The sequence below is a fragment of the Amia ocellicauda genome, chromosome 3, assembly GCF_036373705.1.
Source record: "Amia ocellicauda isolate fAmiCal2 chromosome 3, fAmiCal2.hap1, whole genome shotgun sequence".
In the NCBI taxonomy this organism is placed as follows: domain Eukaryota; kingdom Metazoa; phylum Chordata; class Actinopteri; order Amiiformes; family Amiidae; genus Amia; species Amia ocellicauda.
In genome coordinates this window covers 20,738,002-20,760,703 of record NC_089852.1, presented here as the reverse complement: position 1 = coordinate 20,760,703, position 22,702 = coordinate 20,738,002, and the positions used below count along the sequence as shown (strand labels likewise).

The window sequence follows — 22,702 nt, the reverse complement described above, 5'->3', positions numbered from 1 at the left end:
AGAGACGACTGAGCGCAGCTTCCGTGACAGGAAAGACGTGTTACAGCGATATTATGAAGATGATGAGAGTTAATGCGACGATATAGATTGGACAGAAATGTTGTTTGTTAATGAAATGGTCATTATGTGGTCCGGTGTGACGCTGAATCTAGCGCCCCTACGAGTCGCGTGTCCCGGGTTGGTTTGCGCATGATTGATAATTTATGAATAAATTCATTTTCTTAGCACAGGGCGAATTACACAAAACACACATAATCTACAGTAAGAGAAGATCAAATACACAGTAAGATCTGTTACAGTGATGGGCTTTGTGCTCACACGCCAGCAGTGCTGACAGTGGATTATTATTATTATTATTATTATTATTATTATTATTATTATTATTATTATTATTATGTATTTGTTAGCAGATGCCCTTATCCAGGGCGACTTTCAAAACATAAGAGCATTGCTGCATGTCTGGCAACAGGGACAATGCAACACTGATTTGGGACCATCATCCCAGACTTCATCAATAAGCACAATTTCCCATCAAACCATTAACATCACCTGAGATCTCCGACAGTTTATTGATCTGCCCACAACTGCGCCGCAAATACCCCCAAAACAGCTGCATCCATAATCAATAGGCTAGCCTACAGTCATTGTTTTAAACAAGAATAAAAGTAAAGATACGCCACAGAATGAATTAAAATGTATCCACTCATACAAAGTATATTCATAATGAACTGTGTGCGCGGTGACGAATGCATGTCAACTCTATCTTGTATTTTATTCAATACAGTAAAATTGTCTGAAATAGCGAATCGGTGTAAATAGCTTAATGCATCAATACAAATAAATAAAAATAAAAGGCTGAGTTATCTTAGCACATTTGTATAGCTGTATTTTCGTTTCTGCTTGTCTACATGTGATCTCGTGTTTTTTGTGTTGTTTTCACAGTGTATCTGCTGTGTGTGACGCTGAATGGGTTTGATTGTGATTAAATAGGGTTTAAAGTCGCAGTCGCCTCGGTGCTGATTATTACTGCCGTGTTTCTCTTCTACTCCGTTCGGTCCCAATCCGGTGGAAAAGCGTGCCGGTTCACTAAGATCAGCTGCTTCCCAGGCCGAGCAGCGGTAAAGCCCTTCACGGGCCTCAAATCTAGGCCCAGCCCGGCCCTTGTCCGACAGCTCATCACAATCTCGGCCCGAGTCCGACTGGAGCCCGTGTTTTCTTTTCTTTTTTTTTCCCCATTACACAGCCTATATTACTGTTGCAGCCATTAAAATAGTTCAATTTTGTTTTTAATGGGAAAGTAGTTATATTTATTTTCGTTTCTTTATTAAGTTAATTTAGAAAAATGTTCGGAGCATTTTTTGTTTAAGTTTTTGTTTTTTAAAGTGACGACCAAGCGGCCGACAGTGAGTTGATCATGTTTGATCAATTTAGCCTCTCAAATCAACACTTGACTTGCCTACAATAAAATCCATAGATATAAAACACTTCAAGCATATCACACAATGTTAGTTTAAATGTTTATTATCACCACCATAGTAAAAAGGCATTTTTGACAAGCTGACCAGGCTGCTCTGCTGCTTGCAATGGCGTGAGGAAAAATGAACGAACACACAGGTTATCTTACCTCAAAAATCAAGGCGTCACCACAGAACATGGCCATTCTTATTTCCAATAGTTTCCAACAGTTAGACTAATGAAAATAAAGTGCAATCAAACTTAAAACAAGACAGCCTCCTAGTCTTAACATGGCTACAGCCAGAAGAACAGTCTCTTACAGAGCATCGTGGAGAACAAGCACAGTTTCAGTCCAGTCGTGTTTCTTCTGTATCTTCCAGCTGCACTGAAGGCGTGTCAGTGTGATAAGTTATAAAACGTCGTTCTATGTTTGTTTTACTATCATCAACTTCTCATAGTTTATTTTAATTAATTAATGTCTAAATTATAAAAAGGAGGAGGAGCCTAAAACAGATGTCCGGTCCGCGTGTGAACTGTGATGTGAAAATTGGCCCGAAGCCCGGCCCGAGGAGCATAAATAAGTTGGGGCCCGTCGGGCTCAGGCTGAAATGCAGGGCTCTAAGCACCGGCACCATGTTGGTGGAAAAGCGCAATCAGTGTGTGTGTGTTTCTTAATATAAGTGCTTGGCAACTCTGACTGACTAGTAAGTCTTTTTATTGGTCTATCAGAAAATGTCAAAACCATTCCCATTCATGTGACATGAACATTTTGCATTCATTTATTTACAGTCCAATAAAAATGTATTTTGTGCCCCAGTAAAATAGATGGTTTGGAAATACAGAAGGATGTTCTAAACTAAGCAGATGCTCCCTCTGCATTTTATTTGCACATTAGAATGAATTAAAAACTGGCCTCCAGGAATTTCACATATATTAGCCCTAGATTGGACTGGTTACATAAGACACCATTTTTATCAGTAGTGACTCTTGGACCACTATTAGAAATTTAAACCACTTTGTTTGATGTCATGGATGGATCTTAAAACCAAAAGGTTTGCATGGTTGTGCGTGTGTGTCTGTGTGTTAGGTGTTAGTGTTAGTATTAGGTTTGAGGTTTTTTATGTTTTTTATGTTTGATGTCTAACCTATATAAGTCTTGTTCGATGAGGTGTGTGATTATGTATGTGTATGTGTTTATGGTTGTGTGGCTGGCTGTGTAATTATGTATGTGATTTTCTGTGTGTGCGTGCATGTGTATTGGTGTGTGACTGTGTTTGTGTCTTTTCATCCACTACAAACTTACTGTTTTTGATTTTCTTTTGGGATCCAGTGCATAAGTGCAGTATTGTTACTGAATTCAAAATAGCTGAATGGAAAGATTAGGTATGGAGCATTATTCAAAGAGAATGTATAGATACCATTTAGTGGCAATTGGATAAGCAGATCTGATTGCTGGTCTTTGTGGGAGAAGCGAACAAATAATGTTCTACTTGTTTTCAGATTACCATGAAAGCACAATTTCTTGGTGCCCTAAACTTCTCTAAATATACACCCAGTTTGTGAAGTGTGCTGTTGTCTATCATAGCTCACATGGAGGCAAACTGGTCATAGGGTTGTAGTGCTACTGTTTCTAATTCGCAGAACATATAGAAATTTCCATAGAAAAAATATGTACAAAGGCTTCTTTTACACGCGGCCTCATACCCGCCTCCCCGGAGCCCTGTCTTCCTGGGTCATGTGTGCTTTATTAATGGTGGCTCTAGAATACCACAATTTATAAAGAAGACACTGAGATTTTGTAAAGACCTTATGGTGACAAGTTCGTTCAGTGGTCTCCAGTCCTCCTCCCATCATTCTGGTACAAGTTGATCTTTGTCTCATCTGTCCATAGGATGCCATTTCAGAACTGTACAGGGTTCTTAAGATGATTTTTGGCAAACTCTAATCTGGTCTTCCTGTTTTGGGGGCTTACCAATGGTTTACATCTTGTGATAAACCCTCTGTATTTACTCTGGTGAAGTCTTCTCTTGATTGTTGACTTTGATACAGATACGCCTACCTCCTGGAGGGTGTTCTTGATCTGTCCAACTGTTGTGAAGGGGTTTTTCATCACCAGGGAACGAATTCTTCTGTCATCCACCACAGTTGTTTTCCGTGGTCTTCTGGGCCTTTTGGTATTCCTGAGCTCACCAGTGTGTTCTTTCTTTTTGAGAATGTACCAAATAGTTGATTTGGCCACACCTAATGTTTTTGCTGTCTCTCTGATTTGGTTTGTTTTAATTTCTAAGACAAAACTGAAAGCAAAACACCCCAAGAACAAGCAGGAACTGAAAACAGCTGCAGTGCAGGCCTGGCAGAGCATCACCAGGGAAGAAACCCAGCATCTGCTGATGTCTATGGGTTCCAGACTTCAGACAGTCATTGACTGCAAAGGATTTGCAACCAAGTATTGAAATTCACAATTTAATTTATGATTGTTAGTTTGTCCAAATACTTTAGAGCCCCTAAAATTGGATTGTTTCCTTTCAAATCCATTGTGGTGGTGTACAGAGCCAAAATGATGACAATTGTGTCACTGTCCAAATATTTATGGACCTAATTGTATAACCCATTGCGGTCAAGTCCTCTGAAAATAAGACTGGTTTGATATGCAAGTTACCACAAAACATGTCGGATTCACCCCACTCCACTCCACTCCCCTCCACTCCACTCCAAATTGCTAGTTTTAACTTTCTGTTTTTATACATTTTATACAAAGAGAATCTAATCTCTTTCCTTCTAAACTTCCGATTGGTCAGGTTTGGGGTAATAAAATTGAAATTCGAATCGAAGCAGTCTTTGCCATTCCTCTCCCTTGATTTCTACAGAATGTGTATTGGGGGTGTGATTTGAAGAATCTCTATCTAACCTAACTCTCTATATTGTCAAGTTTTAGTTCTATCAATTACATTTTCAGTTCCCTCAAAGCATGACCTTACCTCTAATGGTCTTTCTTTTAACACCAAACATGGCTTGAGAATGTTTGGTTCTGAAGTAGAATTACTTCAGTGTCATTAAGTTAGGTTTAAGTCACCTTTTATTGTTTGTTATCAAACTGAAGAAGCTGGGTAACACTTCCGTTACCAGCATGTAGTTTGTATTTGGTTTGTTGCCCTGGTTTATGGAATATATATAGTACCTTCACAGAAGAAATATTATTGTAATTTGGTGCTAGAATCTATGGAGACATGGATGAGTTATCTGTCGTACTTTGGTGAGCAGAGGCCTGTATTGTTAAACACAGAACTTCAAAGTCCTTTACCACAATCCTAACTTTCTCAGTTAGGAAGGTTAATGTATTTGTGTATATATTTGCCAAAATAAGGTTGTATGATTTACACTGCATTGACTAAATCTCTAGCTTCACTGATCAGACTAAAGTGTTTCCAAGTCTTTTTATTTACAGGTGACCCATGGAAACCTGCTGGACCATGGTGATACATCCCTGTTCTAAGCTAAATTGGCTTACTATTACTGTCTTTAACTGATAGCTTTATAGAAGGCGACGGTAGATTATGGAAAGAGATAGAGAGAGAATAAAGTGCAAGATCAAGAAAAATCTGCTTTTAAAATAATCTTCGCATGAAGTTTTAAGTAATTATACTATCAGTGCTAAAGTGCAGTAAGTAAAGCGTAACCTGTGCAATGCATGTGTAGCACAATGGGATGGCAGCAGTGCAGGACAGCAGTGGGAAGGTGTGGAGAAAGAGCAATCTGTAAGTTGCTCAAGCACAGCCAGAACAGTCCCCAGCTCCAAGTCTGTGGTTTTTCCCCATAAGGCTGATGAGTTCATTAAATTTGGCACTCCTTGTAGGCAGCAAAAGGCCACCAATTTGCACGTATACACCTGCACCTGCCTTGGAAGAGGCATTTTTTGGATACAGTGCCTTGCAAAAGAATTCACCCCCCTTGGCATTTATCCTATTTTGTTGCATTACAACCTGTAATTTAAATGGATTTATATTTGGATTTCATGTAATGGACATACACAAAATTGTCCAAATTGGTGAAGTGAAATGAAAAAAATAACTTGTTTAAAAAAATACAAAACGGAAAAGTGGTGCGTGCATATGTATTCACCCCCTTTGCTATGAAGCCCCTAAATAAGATCTGGTGCAACCAATTACCTTCAAAAGTCAGATAATTTAAATAAAGTTCACCCGTGTGCCATCTAATTGTCACATGATCTGTCACATGATCTCAGTATACATACACCTGTTCTGAAAGGCCCCAGAGTCTGCAACACCACTGAGCACGGGGCACCACCAAGCAAGCGGCACCATGAAGACCAAGGAGCTCTCCAAACAGGTCAGGGACAAAGTTGTGGAGAAGTACAGATCAGGGTTGGGTTATAAATAAATATCCAAAACTTTGAACATCCCACAGAGCACTATTAAATCCATTATTAAAAAATGGAAAGAATATGGCACCTCAACTAACCTGCCAAGACAGGGCCGCCCACCAAAACTCACGGAGCAGGCAAGGAGGGCATTAATCAGAGAGGCAACAAAGAGACCAAAGATAACCCTGAAGGAGCTGCAAAGCTACATAGCTGAGATTGGAGTATCTGTCCATAGGACCACCATACACTCCACAGAGCTGGGCTTTACGGAAGAGTGGCCAGAAGAAAGGAGACTCCCCAAACATATGGAAGACGGTACTCTGGTCAGATGAGACTAAAATTGAGCTTTTTGGCCATCAAGGAAAATGCAATGTCTGCCACAAACCCCTCTCATTACCCCGAGAACACCATCGCCATAGTGAAGCCTGGTGGTGGCAGCATCATGCTGTGGGGATGTTTTTCATCGGCAGGGACTGGCAAACTGACTCACTTGAACTCGAGGCCCCCAATTCCCCAACCGGGTGCATCAACCTTTCATTGGTTGAACTGCTCCAGTGCCTTCTAAGCCAGTTTAGCAAAGTCCTCCGGCAAGCAGTGCCAGCAGGTCAAGCAAAAAGAAAAAAACCTGCTTCTTTAACCTCTTGCAGTGTATATCGACTGCAAGTGTTTCAGCCACACTTGTGTGTGTGACATTCCTGGCTGTGCTGAGCTGCAGGCCTGTGTAGCATCTGTCATGGTGATTCCATAGGGCCGCTATGCCTGCAATGCCGGCTATGTGACTGTGCTGTATGGGTGTCCTTCAACATTCAAGTGTCATCTATGCTGCGCTGGAGGATAATAATGCCAGGGCTCAAGGTTAAGGTTCTGTCAGCACCCCCCCCACCCCCCCAAACACGTGAGGTCATTATGAAGCAATGCAGGCAATTTCTTTTTTCTTCTTCTTTTTTTATATTTGCCAGAGGTTGTTTATTACAACATTTTTTTTAAAGGGACCAAACAAATCCATCAACAATCCCCAACCATTTCCTTCAAATTGTGACATCTGTTAGAGCGGTTTGCTAGAGATCAAAAGACGGCTTTTCGCAACGCGTTTCATTGGGTGTAGTCCCAGCCTGGGCTTTGACTGGCCACTGCAATGCTATTGACACATGACCAGACTAACACCGTACCATTCCTGCTGCAGTGCAATTTGGGGAACAGCTGGACTCCTACCTGCTTGCCACTCCTTAAACTCCAAGTCTGGAACCTGCCTGTGTCAAGACTGTGTATAGGAGAATCTGCTGTAGATGCCTGAGATGTAGGTTAAACCGACTACATTTTCCCTCAGCTGGTACTTTTAATAAGTTATTTATAGACATTGGCAATCTGTAAGTGTGATCCTGACATACTGCTCTGTGGCAGTATCAGCTTTCTACAGCCACTAGCCATTGCTTGGGTACTGAAGTTTAACTCTGCAACTCGCTAGAAGAAATGTGTTACAGGAACCAAGAGCAATAGGCATTAGGATCTCATTAACTGATTATTGATTGTAATTTGCCAGCTATGTAATGCTCATTCATTTATCAGTGCATTTCTTGCAGGAATGGATGACGCCCCCCTCCTGAGAGTGGCATAGTTGGAAGTCTCTCCACGATCCTAATTAGTTAGTTATATTCAGAACTGATTAATCACACTTAATCATGTGTAAATACAACACTGTCAAGCAGTTTCTTTTATGTCTTTATTTCTCATTATGATGTTGAATGAGATCAAGTGGGTGATTCTCCTCATATGGAGCAGTCTTTGGGTGTGTGATTGCTGTAGAAGCACATTGAAATGAAAAAAGCAATGCCCCCTTCAGGCACATCGATCGCTTTTTTGCCTGGTGAAAGTGGTGGTCACAAAGGGGTGACCAGAGAAGAATACTGCAGAGCATATGCACCTTCTAGAAAGAATCACTCCAAGGTACCAAATAGTGTCTGCATACTTCCCAAGGGCATTCGGCTTTAAAGAAATACTGCACCTCTGCTCACCAGCATTTATCCAGCAGGGAAAAAAGTACTTGACGGGAAGTAAAATGGTGGGCACTGGACCAGATTCAAGAGGCGGAATTCAATAAACAAATAGCAGAAAATTTGACAGAAGGTGGTTAATGTGTTCTGGGCGGGAGTCCAGAGCTTGCCGCAGCTGCACTGCTGTTTCTTCACCTTGGGAAACATTCTAAAGTGTTGTTTCGGAGGATATCGGCAAGCAATGTGTGAAATGCCAGAACTAGGGTGGTCTTAGTATAATTCCAGGACATTTTGAGCCAGGGCAGCTAGTTAAAGTGGACCCTTAAATTAAAGAAACATGGAGATATTGAGTATTAAAATCCTGGCAGTGAGGCTTAGTTAATGGCTGGTATGCTATTTAAAAAAATAAAAGATATTCTTTCAAACACAATTCCTAATTGTTCCACACAAAAAAAAAAATGGATCATGATTAACTTGTTTTTTCAACCGGCAAGTTTTATATGTGGGCAACTGCACCATCCCAGGAAATAATTAAACTTAAATAAGAACAAAAATCTATTATTTCGACATCCAGTTTTTATTTCAAAGAGGATTAGCAGTGTGGTGATGTCTTCTGGTACTATAGCAACATTATTAATTTATTGAAGCCCTGTAGTGTTTTGGCTTCGCAGGTGAACATGAACAGTTACAGCTGCATGAGTTCCTGTGACTGGTGCAGTAGCAATGCTGTGTGGCATTCTGGGGCTTGCAAAGATTAGTAATTGACATTTCTGAGGATGTCTGCTTGGAAGTCTAGCAGCGGGCTGACTTGTTTAATTGTCTTTGCCAAATTTTTTGGAAATATGGAAAAAACAACAAGTTCATTCAAAAACAAAACATCTGTTCTGTCTGAAAGGGTCTTGGAATTATGTGGTCAGATGGCAACTGTAGTCAGAAAACATTTATACTAGCTGGTAGGTTTAGGCTTTATATAGTGCTCCTATGCAACCAAAAGGGCCATATATATTTATATGTATACTTGTATTTATGTCTCTGCCATCAGAGTCATATTCATTCTTCTTGTAGCCAATGGGCGTATTCCTATTCTGAGTGTTTTACCCTCTTGCACAACTGTTAACAATTGTTTGTGTCAAAGGAGGGGTTCCTTTAGTTGCCCTTATTTCTCACTTGGAAGGGACATCAGGTTGAGATCTGGTGACTGCAAAGCCCATAGCATATGATTCACATCATTTTCATACTCCTCAAACCATTCAGTGAGCCCTCGTGCCCTGTGGATGGGGGCATTGTCATCCTGGAAGAGACCAATGTTTCACCATAGGATAAAGGTGATCACTCAGAAAAATGTTGTAATGATTTGCAGTGACCCCTCCCTCTAAGGGGACAAGTGGACCCAAACCATGCCAGGAAAATTCCCCCCACAGAATAACAGAGCATCTGGATCCCCTCACTGTAGGGGTCAAGCAGTCAGGCCTGTGCCATTCTCTTGGTGTCGCCAAACATACACTCACCCACTTGTCAAGAATATGGTGAACGATGACTCATCTGGCCATATCACTTTTTTCCATATCTCTATAGACCAGTTCTTATGGTTTTTGCAGCACTGAAGTCTCAAATGTGCATTTGTCTTTGTAGTGAGGGGTTTATGCACTGCAACCCTACTATAATATCCCTCTCTGTGTAGTTCTCAATGGACTGTTCTTGCTGACAGTCTGATCACGTCCTGCATTGACATTGTCAGTCACCTGGGAAAGAGTTGCTCTTCTGTTTTTCCTTACATATCTCAGTCATGCACGAGCATCACGGTCATCAAATGTGCGCTTTCGACCACAGTTTCCAAGCCTATTTACTGATGTCTTTCCCATAGATCTAAATGCAGGTGTAGCTTTAGTCACTGTTCCTATTGAAACACTAGCCAGTTGAGCAGACTTTGTGACTGAAGCTCCTGCCATTCATGCCCCAATAATGACCCCTCTATCATAGTCACTTAGATCCATTCCTCTTGCCATCTTGATCCAAAATTGAGGTCAACTGGACCTGCTCAGCATTTTTATACATGCCACAGAGCATGATAGGATGTTAATTGCTTAATTGTATCATGCAGTACACCTGTTTGGTGGCATATGCATTTGTTATGTCCTCCACTAATTTATTCAGGTTTTTCCTTTCATTTGTCACCCGCCTGTATGTACACACACACATATTTATAGATATATACATGTGTATATACACACACACACACACACACACACACACACACACAAACAAACAGTATGTGTCTGTATGTGTGTGTGTGTATATATATATATATATATAGTATATACACTCACCTAAAGGATTATTAGGAACACCTGTTCAATTTCTCATTAATGCAATTATCTAACCAACCAATCACATGGCAGTTGCTTCAATGCATTTAGGGGTGTGGTCCTGGTCAAGACAATCTCCTGAACTCCAAACTGAATGTCTGAATGGGAAAGAAAGGTGATTTAAGCAATTTTGAGCGTGGCATGGTTGTTGGTGCCAGACGGGCTGGTCTGAGTATTTCACAATCTGCTCAGTTACTGGGATTTTCACGCACAACCATTTCTAGGGTTTACAAAGAATGGTGTGAAAAGGGAAAAACATCCAGTATGCGGCAGTCCTGTGGGCGAAAATGCCTTGTTGATGCTAGAGGTCAGAGGAGAATGGGCCGACTGATTCAAGCTGATAGAAGAGCAACTTTGACTGAAATAACCACTCGTTACAACCGAGGTATGCAGCAAAGCATTTGTGAAGCCACAACATGTACAACCTTGAGGTGGATGGGCTACAACAGCAGAAGACCCCACCGGGTACCACTCATCTCCACTACAAATAGGAAAAAGAGGCTACAATTTGCACAAGCTCACCAAAATTGGACAGTTGAAGACTGGAAAAATGTTGCCTGGTCTGATGAGTCTCGATTTCTGTTGAGACATTCAGATGGTAGAGTCAGAATTTGGCGTAAACAGAATGAGAACATGGATCCATCATGCCTTGTTACCACTGTGCAGGCTGGTGGTGGTGGTGTAATGGTGTGGGGGATGTTTCTTGGCACACTTTAGGCCCCTTAGTGCCAATTGGGCATCGTTTAAATGCCACGGCCTACCTGAGCATTGTTTCTGACCATGTCCATCCCTTTATGACCACCATGTACCCATCCTCTGATGGCTACTTCCAGCAGGATAATGCACCATGTCACAAAGGTCGAATCATTTCAAATTGGTTTCTTGAACATGACAATGAGTTCACTGTACTAAACTGGCCCCCACAGTCACCAGATCTCAACCCAATAGAGCATCTTTGGGATGTGGTGGAACGGGAGCTTCGTGCCCTGGATGTGCATCCCACAAATCTCCATCAACTGCAAGATGCTATCCTATCGATATGGGCCAACATTTCTAAAGAATGCTTTCAGCACCTTGTTGAATCAATGCCACGTAGAATTAAGGCAGTTCTGAAGGCGAAAGGGGGTCAAACACAGTATTAGTATGGTGTTCCTAATAATCCTTTAGGTGAGTGTATGTATGTGTATATATATATATATATATATATATATATATAATCTGAAATGAGTGCCTGTGATCTGTATAATACACAATTCACCAAGATCACTTTTAATTTCACAATACTCCCAGCTCCCAGTCTCTGCCTAAATAACATATTTAGTTGGTTTGGCACATATCATGTTTTAAGGTTACATGCTCATTCTTGTCCTTACGTGTAATTTTTCATAATTTGTAGATGTACGTTTCTCACACACACATTTTTCACCCTTGGGAATAGCCAGTATCTTGTAAATCACTCAACACAGCTCTCCTACTCTCAGCCCAAAAGAACATGCCTAAGAAACATAACACAGGCCAAAATGTCACTTGCTAGACTGCCGTACTTGACATGGCCTCATCCTGTAAGCTGCTGATCAGCCAGAAGGGGTGGTTATTACTGTTGGTAGTCATCAACCAATTTAGCATGGCCTCTCGACAGAACTTGTGACATAAATAGATTTAATATTTTTCCTCCACTGATAAATAACCACATAATTAATAGGCTATATCTAATAATATTGGATTTACCAAATTATAAAAAAACGAGACTTTGATTTAGTAATCAGCAGTCTCAATCCAGTATGTTTCAATTCAAACGTGTGTGAACTGTCAATTTGGATTCATTGTCAGTTCCATGCTTATCTGAGCTGTTTTGTGAAATACATTCTTGCATTTGCACACACTGTGAGAGCCCTCAGGGCCAGGGGACTGTGCTTGGTCATTTCAAGATGACATGCCAGCCCTGCAGTAAGGAGATCTTACACCTGGGAAGCTCTGCAGGCTCAAGACACACGCTCTCACATGCTAGATTCTAAGATGCAAGTCTGATGTTCCTTACATTCATTGGACAGTTAAATTGTCAAAGTGTTTTTCTTTTTAATTGATTTTTTTCACAAGTAATACTATATATTTCAGACTTATTCAGACAAACATATGAATGTGTTGTTATTTGTAATTTGTACAATACCGGTCAAACGTTTTAGAACACCCCCATTGGAAAAATTGAGATGTTCTAAAACTTTTGACCGGCAGTGTATTTGAATAGCCTAATTGGCTTTCTAATTACAATTATTGCTGCTTAATTATAACTGAACAGATCACTCTAATTTGTAATTGTATTCTAATACCAGTGCTTCATTAATTTAGGTGTAATGGCAGTGGTACTTGACCACAGGTCTGCTTCTTGGGCATCCCCTGGGCACCTATAGCTCCTATATCTGGGCAAAAGTGTTCAGTATGTTCTTAGGGACAAAACATTAAAATTGAATGAGCAGGCAATTGGAACCCTGTTTTTACTTTTACTTTTCAATCAATCAACTCATCCACATTACTTCATACAGTAGAATGGGGCAACTCTGATGAAGTACCATCACCTAGCAGTTTGATCAATTTTGAGCTCTTTTCTGAATAGCATGTTTACTGCGCACTTAAATCAATATTAACTGTGGTGCGTTGCTGTTTCGTCTTTTCGATTTCTGCCAGAGCCTGTAGCATGTACAATGAGAAGAGTACACAACTGTTGCCCAATGGGACTCTCGCTGATTTCAGTGCTTGGCTTTGCTCTTGATTCTCTACCCAGACATTTGGTCACCAGGCAGATTACAGGCTTAATTGTGTGGCAGATTGTGTGGTGAAATTAATGCTGCATTGTAGCAGAATACAAACTGGAGGAAGCTGCTTACAGTTCTGTACGAAAACAACCGGACCCCGCAAAAACACCCTTTGAGTGTTAAAAAGTTTCTTATCCCAGAAACATTCTTCTGGTTTTGCAAGCTTAGGCCTATGTTTGTTCATAAGTAGAAGTTGCATTTTGATTGGGTTTCCTCTCTCGTTTCCTCTCTCTCTCTCTCAAGATTTTAACATGCAAAAGGTTTTCAGTTTTTAGGGACCAGCTTTGTTACTGTTACTGTGTGTTTTTTATTCAGGTTTTATCTTCGAATGACTATAAAATGAATTATTTAAATGACTGATGGGTTTTTGATAAAGGGGATCAAAAGTCAAGTCTCTCTCTCTGTCTCTCTCTTGTGCATTCTCTCCCTGGCCTCTTTCTTGTGTGTTTGAGGTGCAGTCACAGCTGCATCTGTTCTGAAAATGCTTTGTGATTTCTTTGATGGGTTCCCTACAAAGTCTCCTACCTTGGGTGTGAAATTGTTAAATTATTTGACAGCACTTCAGCATTAGAATTTTTTTTTTTTCTTCATTCTGTTTTTTGTTTTTTGACGCATAATCTTTTTTTTCTTGTATGTAATTATGGGAGTTCAAATGACCAGCACCTCCTTGGCACCCACCTGTTGAAGTTGTGCCCATTTTGTTTATAGCTTATCAGGATGGTAAAATTCTCAGCAAGTATACCAAGGACACTGTATCAGCCAGGATTTGAACCCACAACCCTTGCAAGTTAACCAATTGCGTAGAACAATACAATGTGCCATTTCTATTACTTTTAGGTGAAGGGTGTTTTTTGGCCAAGTGCCTCAACACATGGACATAAATACAGTATTTAATGTAAGAGCATACCTAACTTATTCAACACTTGAATTTATTCAAACAAAGGTGTTTCATGGAATTGGCCCTTGAGCCCTAACCAGTACTCTGCACTGCTGCCCAGGTAGCCGTGGCTTGGAGAAGGTATTGGTCTCATATGGTATTGTAGTGTGTCATGCTGCCTGCTTGTTTCTTTTTTTGGAAAGTGACATTTGTGTGTACTATCCCATTCCCAACCCACCCCCTGCTCCCTTTTCTTTACCAACTTTATTCTTTCAGCTTTCTTTACTCTGGTATAAACTGGTATAGTCCTTTCCCAGTACACAGTACTTGTGGGTTACACAGTGTGCTTCCTGACACAGCTTTCTTTACCTTCTTCTTCGTGCTTAGTGATGGGATAGTGATTTTCATCCACAAGTTTAGCGTCTGCCTTGGGTGCCATGCAATGTGGATCTGCACAGCATAGTCTGAGCGAACCTCTGGACTCGGCACAGAGGAGTCGCAGTCTTATACAGGTTCACATTAGCCCACCGCCCACTTGTCTGACACCCTTTTGTGAGTTTACCAACACTGAATTATTTACACAAGCAACCAAAAAAATGGAAGAAGAGAGAAGAAAGAAAAGCACCTGAGGCAATGCCTCCCCTGTCATATGCTCAGTGTGACCTGGCTGCGTGTCTTTGGTGATTGGCTTCCCTGATGTGACATGACGAACAGCTAGTCTGACAGCATGCACACTGTACCGTACCCTCTGGACCAGTTGCTACATTCCCAAAGCACAGCTGATGGACAATTAGAGTAGTGAAGCACAGAACAGAAACTGCCTAATGCCCATTGCCCACTACATATGACAGGACTTCCTCTGAAGATGGAATCCAGCAGAGGGGAAGTAACCGAGGGGATTAGATTAAAGCACAAGAGACTGCTCTTCAGAAAGCTGACCCCATCAAATGGGTAATGGACTGGGGAGAAGTCTGTTGCTCATTTTTACATAATAATACATCTTCCTTCAATCCTATGAAAAGATCATCTCAAGAAAATAATTTATCGCAAGCCAATAGTGGAGAGTGACCATTGAATGATCTCTAGTCTGGTTTTGCATTGATAATAATTTATTGATTTTAAAGGATCATAACTTTACAATGCATTGTGTTTGTCACCTTCATTTACTTGCTGTGGTCCCTGTTATTGACTTGTGTAATAGAAACGTAAACCTAAAAACAGATCTTTCCATGCACGCTACAGATTTTAGTACAACCTAAGTTTGATATGTAAAAATACTGAATTTATGGACCCATTTTTTCAGATTTGTATAGATCTTTATCTCATTATAACAGACATCCATCCATTTTCAATAACAACCCCACCCAGCGGACACGCAAGACAGCATAATCTCTGGAGTGGAGGCCAGGCAAACCCCAAAGGCAGGAATCGAACTTGGGTCCCAGGAGCTGTGAGGCCTGCTAATTCCAATGAGTCAATGCAGAGTCATGCAGCAGCTCTCAAGTTTTAAGTGTTAATCATCCTGAGGAATTTTCTCATCTGCTAGTCATGGACTTGTTCAGAATTTCACAAAGCTCTGATTTGACATGTTCATAAAACAGCAAGACTTAAATCCTGCATTCAGAAGTCTCCGGATGAATAAAATGGAATGCCCACAACAATGAACACCCAGAATCCAGTATAAACCGGCAGTCATAATTAAGATCATAATTAATTGCTGAAACATGTGACGAGCTGTAGTTAGACCAACCGTAACACTGAGTCTTGAATAATACATGATCTTAATGAGCTATAAATGTTCCATTCAGATTTCATTCACATTTAACAACACTTTACCGTCAGAGATTATTCAGTGTGTGCTTAATTTAGCTTCTTTTAAATGTTCTTTTTACAATTTCTTTGATTGTCTCCTAGACTCTTTGTATAGGGGACCAAATCTGCACTGAACTAACAGGCGAAGGGTCTGTGCATCGGTGACCATGTGACACCCCCTTAAGGCCTCAATGCAAAAGTGGAGCCATGCCTTGTTCGGAGATAACAGTGCAGTCTCCCTGGCGCCTGGAAAGCCTCCATTTCAGACAGAGAACGGAGAAAATCCTGTTCTGTCTTCAAGCCCATTTACGCCCATTAACACTTAATTGTGGTTGGTTAAGATGAAATCCAGTTTCCAACCCATGCTGTCTGAACTACAGGGCCCAAGCTACACTCTGGGCTGAGGTTTTTGCTGGTGGAGTCACCCTGTCCTTTCAGTGCTCTCTCTTCTCATTCTGTCACAAGACAGCGAAATAGAACTAAACCGGATGTTACAAATGTAGATTTGCTTAAATCAGGAGGATCTGAGCTCTAGTCTTGGGGACTTTTTGCCTGAGGAGAGGCTGGTATTGGTGAAGATGGGCTTATGATTTGTACACAAAGACTAGCCAGTTTCTTTCTAAAAACAGTGGCATGCCAATGTCAGGCAAAATATAAATAAGAAAAAAATGTATTCACATAAAAAATAACATGGGCTTGGATTATATTGTTTTTTTGTTTGTTTGTTTGTATACAAAATACACAGACTGCTAAATCCCAACAAACGAACAAAACATTGCAAGGTCTGGAGCCAGGTCTTCAAAGTCAGTTTCAAAGTCTCGAGGTGTGAGATCAGTTTCAAAAATGCTGCTTTCCTGTCATCGTCCATGTTCACTTGCTACTATGGTGAGTTTTTCAAGTGCAAGTAAACCTGGATACAAATGTGTAAAATATCTTGATTCACATCATTATCATCCGTGAGCTGTACAATACGCTGACATATTATTATTGGAAATGCACACTGCCCAGTGGATCACAAGTGGATCACCACCAGGATATTCTTTAGGTTTGCAAGGCTTATACAAATAAGGGATACCATTTGGAGACTGCTTTACAGAAAGGGAAAGAACCCCCCAAAAATGGGAGATGCTGAGGTGGTGATTTTTGGTTGTGGTTTTACTCAGAAGAAGCCAGCTGTCTCTCGTTATCTGCTTATTGCAGCACAGGGACATGCCCAAGCCCAACTCTGTTCACTTTCACACGCAGACCACTGATCTGATGGGCAGATAGTGATCTGAGCAAATCTGAGCACCACACCATTGCTCCCCTGGGGCTCCTCGCCAGGCTCTGGCAATAGGGATGTGAAACACTTCAAACATGACCACCCTTTAAAACCCAGAACTTGGGTAGTGATTTCAAGAGCCTTTAATACACCTGTGCGCAATAACAACCCTGATGGGTTTCAAATGGCAAAACACAGCCCAGATGCAGTCTTGCTCATATTCAAGTAATGTCCACTGCAAAGGTCAGCCCTGTAGCTGCACTGTGAGAGGATGAGAGTTGTGTCTGTGTCCATAAACTAGTTTCCAAGTCACAAGCCAAGATTCCTTCTTTTTCTTCCTTCTTTTCCTTCTCTCACTTTTTCCTTTCGTTACGTTTCTTTTTTCTTTCATTCTTTTTCTTTCACTTTCTCTTTCTTTTTCAAACATAACCATTTCACAATAAAAAGATTGGAAGATAAATTACTGTTTGTTTTGGGGGGGCATGTGTAGCTAGAGTGAGAGAGAGCACAGCAATGAGCCTTTTAGAAAGCAGGACTTCAGCCTGGACATTGTGTGCCTCCCTGTGCCCGGAGGAAGGGGGAAGTACCTTCTTATTCATGGCGAAGGCAGTAGTATTGGCTGTGGCTCAGTCATACTCAGTCATACTCCACCTACATGCAGCCCCCCAGCAGAGCCAGGAAGTCCTATGCCGACCACCATGGGTAATTGGTTACCTGGGGGAGGAAGCCAGTACTCGGCCAGATTTTGGTGGACTCAACCCAGGGTGCCCTAGCACTTGGCACAGAGTCACTGGGTTAATCGCAGCACTGAGCAAGTTCCCACGTGAAATTTCTGGGGCCAAGTGCCAATCTGTCTAGCCCTGGGAAGGCCTGGTTTCACTTCTCTGCTTGCCTGGGCTCTGCTGTCCAGAAGCCTTAGAAATCTAATGGAGGCTGTTGAAGGATGAGGGTAGCCAAGTACATAAAACTGGTTTACACAGTTTTTCAGTGGATGTGTGGATTATTTTTCTCCAGCAGCCCAGATGACTGTTTTATGCACCATTATTATGATGATGATGATGATGATGATGATTATTATTTTTATGTTCAAAATTAATGACATGCAAGGACTGTAACTGGTGCACTAGGGCTAAGGTGCTTTGTAGAGCAGTACTACCAAAATATTTAATTCCATACAGAACTCAAAGAAGGAAGTAGAATATTTAAATCCAATACAGGGTTCCGCATTACAGCAAAAGGAAACGCTAGATTTTAGCTTGAAAACAGAGCCTGTTGAAGCAAGAATAAACCCAAAGGGTTTTGATTTGGTATGGTGGGGCAGGGTGATATAGCGCTCAACTGGACTGCTGAGGACAGTTTCAAGGTTTTGCAACACAGAGGGATGAATCTACACGGCCAGAGAGAATTTTCAAATGCCTTGGAACGGTTATGCAAGGACACCCTCCCCATTTGTGTATCAAGAGATTATGGCAGTGACAGGCAAAGCTTAACTGTACTGCTGAAGATGTGATTTTGGGATTAGTGTGTGTTTTAGTTCTTTCTTTCTTTGTGAGCTCACTGTGCCATTGTAGTAAAATAGTCAGAGACTTCCTAGCACTACACTTTACATGGATTTCTTAATGGGCACTGGGCACTGACACCTAGTAGTAAACCTGTACCTGATTTGTATACCCCCCCATACCATGATGTTTAATAAATGTAATATCTTTGGAAATTACATAGCCTACCCAGACACGGTTACATAAGGTCCAATCTGATTGAAGTCCGTGGGTGAGGTGGACAACGCGCAGTTGCTGTTGAAAGCTCTGGAAATCAGCAGATTGTATGTGTGTGTGTGTGTGTGTGTGTGTGTGTGTGTGTGGAATGGGGAAGCAACCAATCATGGTGCTTGTTGCATGCACAGACTCTTGTGACACTGTACCCTTGCCAGCACATTAGCTAAAACTAACCTTGTTTCCTTTCAAAGTTAGTTTTTTTTTTTTTTTTTTTTAATTTAAAGGCCTTAGCAAAACGAAGCTGCCCTTTTCCCAGCTGTTAGCTTGGTGTAACGCTAATTGCGTTGTTGTTCTGGCCAGAGGATCTAATTAGCTTATTTGTTTCTTCTTATAGGTCCAGCAGTCATGCCCGTAAAACTACCACATCTTAGGAGTTGGTGTGATTGTAACTTGAGTTTAAAAAAACATAAAGGATGTTAAACCCACAACTTAAGAGTCTTGAAAAGTCATTGAAAAGATTGCAAGAGAGCCTTATATGCTGTTTGGTGTCCAGATACTGCAATTTAAATATCTACATATTCATAGGGTCTCTCTCTCTTTCTCTCTCATTCTCTGTTCTAGGTTTGTGGTGTTACTCTTCCAAATCTCCCTGCTTTTACATGATAACAGAGAGTTGAAATCAGAGGTAAGGTGACAGCTTTCTTCCTCCCTGCATTTGTGCATACTTCACAGCCTTACACAAGATCATGTAAGCATTAGACATTGTGGTTTTGTGTTGGTTTTTGTGACTTGTTAGTAAGGTGTTGACTGTTCATCCCAAAATCTAAAGATTTGTCTTCCGCTGACATCAAATACACAGTCCTCTGCACATACAAAATAATTTGTATTTGAATAATTAAGGCATTGAAGAGTCTTTTATCCAAGCTGACTTATATGTCTCAAAAAACGCATGTTTTGCATATACACAGCACTGCAAGGGTAACAGTTCCACTGTCAAAACAATCCTCTGCACATGGCAGTGAATACCAGTAAAGTAGAAGACAAGACTAGGATGGTCTGCAGGTGTCCTCTAAACAGGCATATCTGAAGGAGGTGCTGAAAGGTGTGAGAGACTGTGGTCCTAATACTCAAGGGCCGCTCATTCCACCCCCCAGGTGCGAGAGAGGAGAGAGAGCGAGGATGGGCGTCACTGAGGGAAGGCCTGACTAATCAACCTGTAGAGTAGGAATTAAATAGGGAGAGACGAGACCAAAGACAACGAGGAGCAGTGGCTAAGCACAAGGCTGTTGAATTTGATAGGAACAGCACAATCTGTATATAAACCACATAGTCCCTGGCCCACAAACCCAAGTGAAATTCATTGCATGCATGTAGGTACTGATACCGAGACCATTCTCAGTCTTATGTAGAGCACTGCCGTCAACAAGTAAGAGGTTGTGCAGACAAATTCCCAAGAGTGAAATGGTGCCAATTTGAACTACGCCTGGCTTCCTGTATCTCTTTCTTCTAAGGGTTTGGGGGCTTTACTCTGGAGCAAAGCAGAACAGTTCTGCTGCTGATGCTTATTTCATTACGCTCAGGGTTACATATTGCCGTTCTAAATATACATAAACTGGTCTAAGTTTGCCGCCGCCCCTTTTAGAATGCAGCTGTCTCTCGTGACGGCACAGACCCACTGAGAGCGAGGACCATCCTTCTGTGGGCTCAGACCTTGGAAGCCTCAAGCTTGGTTTACAGTCACTATCACTTTCACTTGTTCATTTACTGGAAACCATGGCCAGCACTCGCTTCTGCGCAACTGCAGAGCTTTTTTTTTTTTTTTTTTTAATTTTCCCCGCAGACGACACAGAGCACGGCAGGTCGGGAGGAAGCTGGTACCCTGGCAATTGCCGCTTCTCTGTTGGTTTGCTCGAAGCAGCTGACTTCCTGCAAGATTTGCTGCTGCCCCCATCCCCTACTTCCTGTGATGGCGCACACTGGCGTGACGGTGCTCACTGCTGCTGCCAACTCTTAATCCACTCCCTGTCGCTTTAAAAGAGCAGCAGCAGACAGAAAGTAGTAATACATTTAATTGAAAAAAAGAAAATGGAAATGCTTACTATAGTAGTCAGGAATGATTTGCCCAGTCGTGCTTTTCACTGAGTAAAGGCTGCTGCTTTCTTCCTTTGATGTTAAAAAGAGTTGTTTGTGAGTGAGGACATCCCACAAGGTAAGGTAACCATTACTGTCGCATTGCAGGGCCCCCTTTCTAAAGCTGCAGTTTGCTTTCGTTTCTTTTCCTCACTTCCTTCATGTCGCGTGTGTGTGTGTGTGTGTGTCTTCTGGTGTGTCCGTGTGACTCGCCATGCTCAGTAGGACGTTTCCTGAAGAACACAACTCTCAAGAAGCGCAACAGAGTGGAGTGGGGGATAGTGTGACACAACACTCCGGTGCCCATTGTCTTAAGATCTGTACATAAGGTTCTGCCCGAACTGCTCCCATTCTGCCTTTTGGAAGCTTGTGAGAATTTCTAATAACAAATCATTGGAATGAGAAACTGGGATGATCTAGATCACTCCCCACCAGCGTAGAATACATGTAAACATCAGGTGAAGTAAATAATAACTGTATTGGCACGTTGTTTCAACTATGCAACATTTCATGGTTTGTTGTATTGAATTTATTTGATAATTTGAATTTTATTCTATTTTTCTTGTTACTTGTAAAAGGGATCCATCCATCAACCCTTTCAGAAAGCTGTTCCCTTTCTACTTTGTACATTTATTTTGTTAAATCAACCACAAAAAGCTACCGCAGCACTGTATGTTATCTCTAATTGCCTTCAATAGGGACTCCTCAATACAACATTGGTAGAATTGTCTCCTGCTGTGTGAGCTGAAAAGTACAGAGCTGAAACGAGAGTAAGTGAAGTGTGCATATACTTGACCAGCTGTGGCTTCAAAACTAAAATTGCACCTCTTGGCTACATTCACGATATTTCCAGTGTTATTAGTATAACTGACAAATTCCAAAAGAAGGCCTTCCCAGTTTGCTTAACAGGATGCAGCTTTATCCACCCTGGGCTTCTGTACCTGCTGTGATGCAGAGAGGCATGCGGTACCTTTGCTGTGTCCTAAAAGCTGATAAGTGCAGACAAGATGTTAAGTCAAAGTTAAGAGCTAAGGAAAGGGGGCAAAGGGGAAATCAAAATAAACAATACGAGTACTAGTAATGCAAAAGCAAAAAACATTGTATAAGTGCAATTTTACGGGAGAATAAATGACTAAATTACAAGTACAGTCTGAAAAGATGCATCTTGAGTAATCACCGGAAGGAAATCAGGGACTCTGCTGTTTAATAAATATTAAAAATGCATGTAGTCTGGTTTACAGCCTAACAACCCTCACAAGGGGCCAGTCTTGTGTGACCAGACAAGGATATCATCAGCAGAAGCAGAAACAGGAAGTGAAAAATTAGGGGTTTACTAGAGCTCTGCATGTTCCCAGTATAAAGCACACACTCTGTACTCCCTCTGTACCCCCTGTGCACGCTTTAGCCCATGTCGTCATTGAATCTCTCCATCACCCGCTCCTAATAAGAAGCTATTATCTTAAGTGCTCTTCAATGTGTTGACCTTGGTCAGAATTTGAGGAAGAAGAGTGGTGGAAGTGTATTTTTTTCTGCCCTAAGGAAATTAATAATGCCATTCCATTAGTGTTTCACCAGCTGCATGGTATACCTTGTGGCTCACCAAGTTTGAATTCTCTTTTGGGTATCAGCTGTGTTGCTCTCCTCCAGTCCCCTTGACCCAAATCCTGTTCAAACATTATAGGTTGAGCCTGACAGGAGTTGGGGGGCAGAAGAATGGCCTCAGAAGAAAAGGTTGCAAAACGCTTTAAAGCAGTGCCATAGTCCACCTGCGTGTGACCGCTACCAATCGGGGGCATTCTGGTGCAGTGAAATAACTACAAAAGACCGTTCTCTGATGCTTTTGAGAAGGCTTGTCTGCTTTCATATGAATCAATAAAAATCCCTTATGAAAAAGAAGTGTAGTT

The 22,702-nt window shown here is 41.4% G+C and overlaps 1 protein-coding gene across 5 annotated transcripts in view; it reads left to right on the top strand.

Annotated features, from left to right (window-relative positions):
* LOC136740259 (signal transducer and activator of transcription 5B) overlaps positions 1-22,702 on the top strand; it is a 112,797-nt gene that overhangs the window by 54,760 nt on the left and 35,335 nt on the right. For 3 of the 5 annotated variants that reach the window (XM_066698429.1, XM_066698425.1, XM_066698426.1), the window contains exon 2: positions 19,290-19,353. The exons of 1 other annotated variant lie outside the window; for it this stretch is intronic. The gene's annotated coding sequence lies outside the window, so the exon portion shown is untranslated. Of the gene's footprint in view, positions 1-19,289; positions 19,354-20,502; positions 20,878-22,702 lie in introns of those variants that run through there. One more of the 5 variants, XM_066698428.1, reaches the window with a different exon arrangement.